The sequence below is a fragment of the Stegostoma tigrinum genome, chromosome 12, assembly GCF_030684315.1.
Source record: "Stegostoma tigrinum isolate sSteTig4 chromosome 12, sSteTig4.hap1, whole genome shotgun sequence".
Taxonomy (NCBI): Eukaryota; Metazoa; Chordata; class Chondrichthyes; order Orectolobiformes; family Stegostomatidae; genus Stegostoma; species Stegostoma tigrinum.
This window is the reverse complement of record NC_081365.1, coordinates 2,094,741-2,107,475: the sequence shown is the minus strand read 5'-3', so window position 1 is coordinate 2,107,475 and position 12,735 is coordinate 2,094,741. Positions and strand designations below refer to the sequence as shown.

At 55.1% G+C, this 12,735-nt stretch overlaps 1 protein-coding gene across 2 annotated transcripts in view; it reads left to right on the top strand.

The window, feature by feature from the left end:
* The window catches only part of cadm2b (cell adhesion molecule 2b), an 881,902-nt gene that overhangs the window by 750,059 nt on the left and 119,108 nt on the right, over positions 1-12,735 (top strand). The window lies entirely within an intron of this gene.

Below are 12,735 nucleotides of genomic sequence, written 5' to 3'. Positions count from 1 at the left end.
CAAAACTCCTGCAAGTGTAAATTGAAGTTGCAAATAATTTAGATGAGGGATTGCCTGCTGATTGTAAAGTAAAATTGATCCGAGACTGACTCGAGCAAGGCAGCACACCTGAGGTGGTGTAAATTGCTTTGCAGTCTGTAGATTAGTCCCCACTGGAACATTATCTGTCAGTGTGGCACATTTCTCACACACTCCAAAACTACTGAGGTGATTTTAGCAGCATTCCTGTGTTCGCTGATTGGAGCAATTAATAAGAAGCATTGTCAAGGAGGCAAGCCTGAATACAGAGACGAGCACTGAAAGCACAGATTGCTCGCTGAGGGGCCCATATTCTGTACTCTTCAACTTCCTGACATTCTTACCCCCCCCCCCACCACCCCCCTCACAGCCCCCCTCACCACCCCCTCACCACCCCCTCACCACACCCCTCACCACCCCCCTCACCACCCCCCTCACCACACCCCTCACCACCCCCTCACCACCCCCCTCACCACCCCCTCACCACCCCCCTCACCACCCCCCTCACACCCAGCCTCACCACCCCCTCACCACACCCCTCACCACCCCCTCACCACCCCCCTCAACACCCCCTCACCACCCCCCTCACCACCCCCCTCACACCCAGCCTCACCACCCCCTCACCACACTCCTCACAGCCCCCCTCACCACCCCCTCACCACACCCCTCACCACCCCCTCACCACCCCCCTCACCACCCCCTCACCACCCCCCTCACCACCCCCCTCACACCCAGCCTCACCACCCCCTCACCACACCCCTCACCACCCCCTCACCACCCCCCTCACCACCCCCCTCACACCCAGCCTCACCACCCCCTCACCACACTCCTCACAGCCCCCCTCACCACCCCCCTCACTGTCCCCCTCACCATCCCCCTCACCATCCCCCTCACCACCCAGCCTCACCACCCCCTCACCACACCCCTCACAGCCCCCCTCACCACCCCCTCACCACACCCCTCACCACCCCCTCACCACCCCCCTCACAGCCCCCCTCACCACCCAGCCTCACCACCCCCTCACCACACCCCTCACTGTCCCCCTCACCACCCCCCTCACCACACCCCTCACCACCACCTCACCACCCCCCTCACCACCCCCCTCACCACCCCCTCACCACCCCCCTCACCACACCCCTCACACCCAGCCTCACCGTCCCCCTCTCCACCCCCCTCACCGTCCCCCTCACCATCCCCCTCACCACCCAGCCTCACCACCCCCCTCACCGTCCCCCTCACCACCCGCCTCACTGTCCCCCTCACCATCCCCCTCACCATCCCCCTCACACCCAGCCTCACCACCCCCTTCACCATCCCCCTCACCACCCCCCTCACCGTCCCCCTCACCGTCCCCCTCACCATCCCCCTCACCGTCCCCCTCACCATCCTCCTCACTGTCCCCCTCACCATCCTCCTCACTGTCCCCCCACACCCAGCCTCACCATCCCCCTTCACCAACCTCCTCACCACCCCCCTCACCATCCCCCTCACAGCCCCCCCTCACCGTCCCCCTCACCACCCCCTTCACCATCCCCCTCACCACCCCCCTCACTGTCCCCCTCACCATCCTCCTCACTGTCCCCCCACACCCAGCCTCACCATCCCCCTTCACCAACCTCCTCACCATCCCCCTCACCATCTCCCTCACAGCCCTCCCTCACCATCCCCCTCACCGTCCCCTTCACCACCCCCCTCACCATCCCCCTTCACCGTCCCCCTCACCACACCCCTCACCACACCCCTCACCAACCCCCTCACCACCCCCCTCACCATCCCCCTCACCGTCCCCTTCACCACCCACCTCACCACCCCCCTCACCATCCCCCTCACCGTCCCCTTCACCACCCCCTCACCACCCCCCTCACCATCCCCCTCACCATCCCCCTCACTGTCCCCCTCACCGTCCCCCTCAACACCCCCCTCACCATCCCCCTCACACCCCCCTCACTGTCCCCCTCACACTCCCTTCACCGCCCCACCCTCACTCTCACCACCCCCCTCACCGTCCCCCTCACCATCCCCTTCACCCCCCCACCCTCACTTTCACCAACCCCCTCACCATCCCCCTCACCATCCCCTCACCATCCCCCTCAACCCCCCCTCACCATCCCCCTCACCATCCTCTCACCATCCCCCTCAATCCCCCCTCACTGTTCCCCTCACCATCCACTCACCATCCCCTCAACAACCCCCACCGTCCCCCTCACCATCTCCCTCACCGTCCTGCTCACTGTCCCCCTCACCGTCCCCGTCAACCCCCCCTCACCATCTCCCTCACCGTCCCCCTCACCATCCCCTCACCATCCCCCTCAACCCCCTCACCATACCCCTCACTGACCCCCTCACCATCCCCATCACCCTCCCCACCGTCACCTTCCCCCTCACGACCCTTCAACCCCGACCCTCCCCTGCCCCCTCACTGTCCCTCCCCCTCACCATCCCCCTCACCGTCCCCCTCACCATCCCCCTCAACCCCCCGTCAACCCCCCCCTCACCATCCCCATCTCCCTCCCACTGTCACCTTCCCCCTCACCCCCCTTCAACCCCCAACCCTCCCCTGCCCCCTCACCGTCCCTCCCCCTCACCGACCCCCTCAATCCCCCCTCACTGTCCCCTCACCATTCCCCTCAAACCCCTCACCATACCCCTCACCGACCCCCTCACCATCCCCCTCAACCCCCCCTCACCATCCCCATCACCCCCCCCACCGTCACCTGCCCCCTCACCCCCCTTCAATCCCGACCCTCCCCTGCCCCCTCACTGTCCCTCCCCCTCACCATCCCCCTCACCGTCCCCCTCACCGTCCCCCTCAATCCCCCCTCACCGTCCCACTCACCGTCCCCCTCACTGTCCCCCTCAACACCCCCTCACTGTCCCCCTCACCATCCCCCTACCGTCCCCCTCACCATCGCCCTCAACCCCCCGTCAACCCTGCCCTCACCATCCCCATCTCCCTCCCACTGTCACCTTCCCCCTCGCCCCCTTCAACCCCCAACCCTCCCCTGCCCCCTCACCGTCCCTCCCCTTCACCGACCCCCTCAATCCCCCCTCACCGTCCCCCTCACCATCCCCCTCACTGTCCCCCTCTCCACCAACCTCCCCCTTCCACCCTTCACTGCCCCTCACCCTCACCCTCTCTCTCACCCTCACCCTCACCCTCCCTCTCACCCTCACCCTCCCTCTCACCATCCCTCTCTCTCACTCTACTCTCTTTCACTCACTGTCTCTTTCTCACTCACTCGCTCTATTCTCTTCCTTCAACATGTCTTGCTTTCTCCTCCACCTTCTCTCATCCTCTACCTGAGGGCTCATTCCAGTTGGCACTTTGGGAATTGTGTGTATGGGATGGAATAAGAACAATTGTAGGAAATTGTAGGAGTTGAATGGATGTGACTGAATCTATTCAGATGGCAATAAGGAATACAGAAGGAAGCAGATCCTGGTGGGAGTCGTGTATTGCTCCTTATGTAGCTGCCCGGTGGGACAGAGAATAAACCAGGAGATAGAGTGGATATGTGGCAAAGGTAATACACGAACCATGGGTGACTTTCATCTCCATGTAGATGGGGCATGAGGGAGAATTCATAGAGTGTATTCGGGACAGTTTCCCAGATCCACCTGTGGTGGATCATGCCAGAGATCAGGCTTTTTAGATCACAGATTCATTGAATCACATGATACAGAAGAGGCCTTTTGGCCCATCAAGTCAGCACCAACAAAACGTTGACTCTAAGTCTACACTGGCCAACACCACATTACATTTCTAGGGCCTTGACAAAGATCGTGAGGTTATGCTGCAGCTCTGTAAAACCCTGGTTAGGCCACACTTGGAATATTGTGTTCAGTTCCGGTTGCCTCATTACAGGAAAGCTATGGAAGCTTTAGAGAGGGTGCAGAGGAGATTTATCAGGATGCTGCCTGGACTGGAGAACAGCTCTTATGCAGAAAGGTTGAGGAAGATAGGGCTTTTTTCATTGGAGCGATGAAGGATGAGAGGTGACTTGATAGAGGTTTACAAGATGTTGAGAGGCATAGATATAGTGGATAGTCAGAGACTTTTTCCCAGGGCAGAAATGACTATTACGAGGGGGCATAATTTTAGGGTGATTGGAGGAAGGTATATGGGAGATGTCAGAGGTAGGTTCTTCTCACAGAGAGTGGTGGGTGTGTGGAATGTGCTGCCTGCAGTGGTAGTGGAGTCAGATACTTTAGAGACTTTTATGTGACTCTTGGATAGGCACATGGAGGATAGTAAAATGTAGGGTATGCAGGGTAGTTTGATCTTAGAAGAGGATAATAGGTCAGCACAACATCATGGGCCGAAGGGCCTGTACTGTACTGTGCTGTATTATTCTATGTTCTTTGTTCTATGTTCTATGTTTTATGCCTGGCAGCATCAGTGTAAAGAAATCAGATTTAAGATTTTAGGTCCAGTGACCCTTCTTCAGAACAAGTGTGAGGTGATGTAGTTTGGGAGGTCAAATGTGAAAGAAAGGTATATAATTAATGGCAGAGCCCTGAGGAGCATCGATAGACAGAGAGATAATTGGGCCAAAGCCCATTGCTCCCTGAAAGTGGGAACACAGCTGGATAAGGTGGGAAAGAATATGTACCATCTGTCGGAGCATTGAGTATAAAAGTTGGCAAGTCGTGTGGCAGCTGCATAAGACTTTGGTCAGGCCACATTCAGGGTACTGAGTGTGCTTCAGGTGGTACACTACAGGAAGGATGTGGCAGCTTTGGAGACGGTAAACCTCTGCTGCACTCCCTCCATAACCAGAGCAGCCTTCCTCAGGAAAGGAGACCAAAACTGCACACAGTATTCCAGGCTCGGTCTCGCCGAGGCCCTGTATAACTGCAACAACACATCCCTGCTCCTGTACTCGAAACCTCTCACAATGAAGGCCAACATACCATTTCCCTTCTTTACTGCCTGCTGCACCTGCATGCTTACCTTCAGCGACTGGTGCACAAGGACACCCAGGTCCCACTGCACACTCCCCTCTCCCAATTTACAGCCATTCAGTCAGTAATACGCCTTCTTATTTTTGCCTGCGAAGTGATAACCTCACATTTCTCCACATTACATGCAATTTCCCACTCACTCAGCCTGTTCAAATCACACTGAAGCATCTCTGCATCCTCCACCCAGCTTACTGTCCCTCCCAGCTTTGTGACATCTGCAGACTTTGAATATTACTCCTATACGTTGTGGATAACTGGGACCCAAGCCCTGATCCCTGTGGTACCCTGCTACTCACTGACAGCCTCTCAGAAAATGACCTGTTTATTGCTGCACTTTGTTTCCTGCCAGCCAGCTCCCTTTCCATGATAAGAGACAACAAAGTGTGGAGCTGGATGAACACAGCAGGCCAAGCAGCATCTCAGGAGCACAAAAGCTGACGTTTCGGGCCTAGACCCTCCCTATCCATGTCAGTAAACTGCCCACAATCTCATGTGATTTCATTTTGCACACGACTTTCTTTTGGGAGACCTTACTGTAAAGATTTGACATTAATTGATTTGCCATCAAAGTTTTCCCCATTATAGCTTTCCCTGTTGCTGACTGCAGGAGACTTATATTTGTCTTCAATAATCTTCTACTCTTCATTTATTTACATATGACCGTATGGATTCAGAGCAGGAGTTGGCCATTCAGCCCCTAAACCTGCACCACCATTTGCTAAAATCATGAGGAACCAAAGAGAGGAGGCCATTATAATATAAAACAAAGAGCTTCAGATGCTGGAAATCTGAAACAAAATTGCTAGAGAGATTCAGCAAGCCCTGTGGAGAGTAGGCAGAGTCAATGTTTCAGGTCCAGTGACCCTTCTCCAGTACAACCTTCTGAAGAAGAGTCACCAGGCTCGAAATGTTAATTCTGTTTCTCTCTCTGCAGACGCTGCCAGATCTGCTGAGATTTTTCATTGTTTTCTGTTTTTTGCTGGAGAACAGGCTATCCGAGACTGGGTATTGTGTAACGAGAAAGGAATATTGACAATTTTGCTCTGTTACTTATAGAAAGTTTGATACTCAGTTGTGTGTATGTTCCACAGAACCTCACTCTAGTTTTGTATTATCCCACTTAATCAATCCCTTTCTCCGCCGATTCTTAACTCTAAACTGCTCCCAAACATCAGGTCTGCTACTTCACTGACCAACTTGTCTCATGCTTTCTTGGATAAAGAACAAAGAAAATTACAGCACAGGAACAGGCCCTTCAGCCCTCCAAGCCTGTGCCGATCAAGATCCTCTATCTAAACCTGTCATCTATTTTCTAACGGTCTGTGTCCATTTGCTCCCTGCCCATCCATGTACCTGTCCAAATATATCTTAAAAGACACTAACGTGTCTGCGTCTACCACCTCCGCTGGCAACGTGTTCCAGGCACCCACCACCCTCTGTGTAAAGAACTTTTCTCACATATCTCCCTTAAACTTTCCTTCTCTCACTTTGAATTCATGACCCCTAGTAACTGAGTCCCCCACTCTGGGAAAAAGCTTCTTGCTATCCACCCTGTCTATACCTCTCATGATTTTATAGACCCCAATCAGGTCCCCCTCAATCGCCGTCTTTCTAATGAAAATAATCCTAATCTACTTAACCTCTCTTCGTAGCTAGCACCCTCCATACCAGGCAACATCCTGGTGAAGTGCCTCTGCACCCTTTCCAAAGCATCCACATCCTTTTGGTAATGTGGCGACCAGAACTGTACACAGTACTCCAAATGTGGCTGAACCAAAGTCCTATACAACTGCAACATGACCTGCCAACTCTTGTACTCAATACCCCGCCCAATGAAGGAAAGCATGCCGTATGCCTTCTTGACCACTCTATTGACCTGCGTTGTCACCTTCAGGGAACAATGGACCTGAATATCCAGCTCTCTCTGTTCATCAATTTTCCCGAGGACTTTTCCATTTACTGTATAGTTCGCCCTTGAATCAGATCTTCCAAAATGCATCACCTCACATTTGCCTGGATCTAATACTCTCCCAAATTTTCCTTCTTTCTCATGGTCAGTCCACCTTTCTGTTTTATTTTTGTGTCAGAACGGAATGAATATTTGATACAGTGCCTCCACTCGGCAACTGGCCATCCCTTCCTCAAGGGACCTGCTATAGATACAGGCCTAGTCCATCCAACCAGTCCATAGGAACCTGCCCATTCCAAGTATTACTCTGTAAAACCTCAGAATCATTGAGTCACAGAGGTTTACAGCATGAAATAGGCCCTTAGGCCCAACTTGTCCATGCTGCCCAGTTTTCACAATTTAAACTAGTCCCATTTGTCTGCACTTGGTCTATGTCCCTCCCTCCCTATCCATCCCGTGTACCTGACCAAATGTTTCTGAAGTGAGCACGTTATACTCACTCCCACCAGTACATCTGGCAGTTGGTCCCAGACAGTCACCACACTCTGTGTCAAAAAATTGCCCCTCTGCACCCTTTTGCATCTCTCCCCTCTCACATTAAGCCTATGCCCTCTAGTTTTAGACTTCCCTAACATGGGATAAAATGCTGTTGGCTATCTACCGTATCTTTGTCCCTCATGGTTTTATAGACCTTGATAGGATCATCTCCCAGTGTCCTACACTCCAATGAAAAAGTCCCAGCCTATCCAACCTTTCCTGAAAACTCAAGCCTTCCAGTCCAGGTAGTATCTTAGTAAATCTTTTCTGCACTCTTTCTAGTTTAATAATATCTTTTCTTACTTAAATAATGAAACCAAAACTGTGCACACATTCCTGATGTGATCTCACCAATTCCCTGGAAACTAGAGCATAACCTCTCTGCTTTTGAATTCATTTCCATCACAATAAACTAATACATTTGATGAGCTTTCATGATTACTTGCTGTACCTGCGTATGAACTTTCTGTGATTCATGATTAGGACACCCAGATCCCTCTGCATTTCAGAGCTGTGCAGCCTCTCACCATTCAGATAACATACCTCCTTTTGGAGGTGTCCGGTCAAATCACCAACAGATTGGACAAAGAGAGTTTTTGAAGCATTTTACGAGGAGGGGAACAAAGTTGAGTGAAAGGGAGAAAACCCAAGGGCTTATGCTAAACACAGCTGAAGGCACAAGTGATTATAACCAGCAGGACAGAATTAGAGGAGAGCCATATGTCACTTTATGTGGGGCTGGAGAGATTACATAGATAGACAGGAGCCAGAGTGCCACTTCAAAATAAAAATAACAAATTTGAAAAGAAGAAATTGTTTGTCAGCTGGCACATGTCAGTGAGTCAGGGCTGATGGACACTGTCCAAACCTTCTGGTGCCATTAACACTGATCATTTTCTGTCCCCTCAATCTGACAGAGAAGCTGCCACACCGATACAAGTAAACCTGCACAGAAAGCCAGAGATAATGGGAACTGCAGATGCTGGAGAATCTGAGATAACAAAATGTGAAGCTGGATGAACACAGCAGGCCAAGCAGCATCTTAGGAGCACAAAAGCTGACATTTCGGGACATTTCATCAGAAAAGGGGAGGGGGAGAGGATTCTGAAATAAATAGGGAGAGAGGGGGAGGCGGACCGAAGATGGACAGAGGAGAAGATAGGTGGAGAGGAGATTCCCCACCTATACTCTCCTCTCCACCTATCTTTTCCTCTATCCATCTTCGGTCCGCCTCCCCCTCTCTCCCTATTTATTTCAGAATCCTCTCCCCTCCCCTTTTCTGATGAAATGTCCTGAAATGTCAAATTTTGTGCTCCTAAGATGCTGCTTGGCCTGCTGTGTTCATCCAGCTCAACAAAAGGAGTCTGATACTGTTAAGAGGACAATATAATGTGTGCATGTACAGAGGTCAGTTCACACACCAGTCTCGGAAAGGCAGTTCTGAAACCATCCAGACAATAATCCGGTACTGAGGGAGTGCCGCACTGTCAGAGGGTCAGTGCTGAGGGAGTGCCGCACTGTCAGAGGGTCAGTACTGAGGGAGTGCCGCACTGTCAGAGGGTCAGTACTGAGGGAGTGCCGCACTGTCGGAGGGTCAGTACTGAGGGAGTGCCGCACTGTCAGAGGGTCAGTACTGAGGGAGTGCCGCACTGTCGGAGGATCAGTACTGAGGGAGTGCCGCACTGTCAGAGGGTCAGTACTGAGGGAGTGCCGCACTGTCAGAGGGTCAGTGCTGAGGGAGTGCCGCACTGTCAGAGGATCAGTACTGAGGGAGTGCCGCACTGTCAGAGGGTCAGTACTGAGGGAGTGCCTCACTGTCGGAGGGTCAGTACTGAGGGAGCGCCGCACTGTTGGAGGGTCAGTACTGAGGGAGTGCCGCACTGTCAGAGGGTCAGTACTGAGGGAGCGCCGCACTGTTGGAGGGTCAGTACTGAGGGAGTGCCGCACTGTCAGAGGGTCAGTACTGAGGGAGTGCCTCACTGTCGGAGGGTCAGTACTGAGGGAGCGCCGCACTGTTGGAGGGTCAGTGCTGAGGGAGCGCCGCACTGTCAGAGGGTCAGTACTGAGGGAGCGCCGCACTGTTGGAGGGTCAGTACTGAGGGAGTGCCGCACTGTCAGAGGGTCAGTACTGAGGGAGCGCCGCACTGTTGGAGGGTCAGTGCTGAGGGAGTGTCGCACTGTCAGAGGGTCTGTACTGAGGGAGTGTCCCCCTGTCAGAGGGTCAGTGCTGAGGGAGTGCCGCACTGTCAGAGGGTCAGTACTGAGGGAGAGCCGCACTGTCAGACGGTCAGTACTGAGGGAGTGCCGTACTGTCAGAGGGTCAGTACTGAGGGAGGGCCGCACTGTCAGAGGGTCAGTACTGAGGGAGTGCCGCACTGTCAGAGGGTCAGTACTGAGGGAGCGCCGCACTGTCAGAGGGTCAGTACTGAGGGAGTGCCGCACTGTCAGAGGGTCAGTACTGAGGGAGCGCCGCACTGTCGGAGGGTCAGTGCTGAGGGAGAGCTGCACTGTCAGAGGGTCAGTACTGAGGGAGCGCCGCACTGTCAGAGGGTCAGTACTGAGGGAGTGCCGCACTGTCAGAGGGTCAGTACTGAGGGAGCGCCGCACTGTTGGAGGGTCAGTGCTGAGGGAGTGTCGCACTGTCAGAGGGTCAGTGCTGAGGGAGTGCCGCACTGTCAGAGGGTCAGTACTGAGGGAGAGCCGCACTGTCAGACGGTCAGTACTGAGGGAGTGCCGTACTGTCAGAGGGTCAGTACTGAGGGAGGGCCGCACTGTCAGAGGGTCAGTACTGAGGGAGTGCCGCACTGTCAGAGGGTCAGTACTGAGGGAGCGCCGCACTGTCAGAGGGTCAGTACTGAGGGAGTGCCGCACTGTCAGAGGGTCAGTACTGAGGGAGCGCCGCACTGTCGGAGGGTCAGTGCTGAGGGAGAGCTGCACTGTCAGAGGGTCAGTACTGAGGGAGCGCCGCACTGTCAGAGGGTCAGTACTGAGGGAGTGCCGCACTGTCAGAGGGTCAGTGCTGAGGGAGTGCTGCACTGTCAGAGGGTCAGTGCTGAGGGAGTGCTGCACTGTCAGAGGGTCAGTACTGAGGGAGTGTCGCACTGTCAGAGGGTCAGGACTGTGGGAGCCCCGCACTGTCAGAGGGTCAGTACTGAGGGAGTGTCGCACTGTCAGAGGGTCAGTACTGAGGGAGTGCCGCACTGTCAGAGGGTCAGTACTGAGGGAGTGCCGCACTGTCAGAGGGTCAGTACTGAGGGAGTGCCGCACTGCCAGAGGGTCAGTACTGAGGGAGTGTCGCACTGTCAGAGGGTCAGTACTGAGGGAGTGCCGCACTGTCGGAGGGTCAGTACTGATGGAGTGCCGCACTGTCAGAGGGTCAGTGCTGAGGGAGTGTAACACTGTCAGAGGGTCAGTACTGAGGGAGTGCCGCACTGTCAGAGGGTCAGTACTGAGGGAGTGCCGCACTGTCAGAGGGTCAGTACTGAGGGAGTGCCGCACTGTCAGAGGGTCAGTACTGAGGGAGTGCCGCACTGTCAGAGGGTCAGTACTGAGGGAGTGCCGCACTGTCAGAGGGTCAGTACTGAGGGAGTGCTGCACTGTCGGAGGGTCAGTACTGAGGGAGTGCCGTACTGTCAGAGGGTCAGTACTGAGGGAGTGCCGCACTGTCAGAGGGTCAGTACCGAGGGAGTGCCGCACTGTCAGAGGGTCAGTACTGAGGGAGTGTCGCACTGTCAGAGGGTCAGTACTGAGGGAGTGTCGCACTGTCAGAGGGTCAGTACTGAGGGAGTGCCGCACTGTCAGAGGGCCAGTGCTGAGGGAGTGCCACACTGTCAGAGGGTCAGTACTGAGGGAGTGCCGCACTGTCAGAGGGTCAGTACTGAGGAAGTGCCGCACTGTCAGAGGGTCAGTACTGAGGGAGTGCCGCACTGTCAGAGGGTCAGTACTGAGGGAGTGCCGCACTGTCAGAGGGTCAGTACTGAGGGAGAGCCGCACCGTCAGAGGGTCAGTACTGAGGGAGTGCCGCACTGTCAGAGGGTCAGTACTGAGGAAGTGCCGCACTGTCAGAGGGTCAGTACTGAGGGAGTGTCGCACTGTCAGAGGGTCAGTACTGAGGGAGTGCCGCACTGTCAGAGGGTCAGTACTGAGGGAGTGCCGCACTGTCAGAGGGTCAGTACTGAGGGAGTGCCGCACTGTCAGAGGGTCAGTACTGAGGAAGTGCCGCACTGTCAGAGGGTCAGTACTGAGGGAGCGCCGCACTGTCAGAGGGTCAGTACTGAGGGAGTGCTGCACTGTCAGAGGGTCAGTACTGAGGGAGTGCCGCACTGTCAGAGGGTCAGTACTGAGGGAGTGCCGCACTGTCAGAGGGTCAGTACTGAGGGAGTGCCGCACTGTCAGAGGGTCAGTACTGAGGGAGTGCTGTACTGTCAGAGGGTCAGTACTGAGGGAGTGCCGCACTGTCAGAGGGTCAGTGCTGAGGGAGTGCCGCACTGTCAGAGGGTCAGTACTGAGGGAGTGCCGCACTGTGGGAGGGTCAGTACTGAGGGAGTGCCGCACTGTCAGAGGGTCAGTACTGAGGGAGTGCCGCACTGTCAGAGGGTCAGTACTGAGGGAGTGCCGCACTGTCAGACGGTCAGTACTGAGGGAGTGCCGTACTGTCAGAGGGTCAGTGCTGAGGGAGTGCCGCACTGTCAGAGGGTCAGTACTGAGGGAGTGCCGCACTGTCAGAGGGTCAGTACTGAGGGAGTGCCACACTGTCAGAGGGTCAGTACTGAGGGAGTGTCGCACTGTCAGAGGGTCAGTACTGAGGGAGTGCCGCACTGTCAGAGGGTCAGTACTGAGGGAGTGCCGCACTGTCAGAGGGTCAGTACTGAGGGAGTGCTGCACTGTCAGAGGGTCAGTACTGAGGGAGTGCCGCACTGTCACAGGGTCAGTACTGAGGGAGTGCCGCACTGTCAGAGGGTCAGTACTGAGGGAGTGCCGCACTGTCAGAGGGTCAGTACTGAGGGAGTGCCGCACTGTCAGAGGGTCAGTACTGAGGGAGTGCCGCACTGTCAGAGGGTCAGTACTGAGGGAGTGCCGCACTGTCAGAGGGTCAGTACTGAGGGAGTGCCGCACTGTCAGAGGGTCAGTGCTGAGGGAGTGCCGCACTGTCAGAGGGTCAGTGCTGAGGGAGTGCTGCACTGTCAGAGGGTCAGTACTGAGGGAGTGTCGCACTGTCAGAGGGTCAGTACTGAGGGAGTGCCGCACTGTCAGAGGGTCAGTACTGAGGGAGTGCCGCACTGTCAGAGGGTCAGTACTGAGGGAGT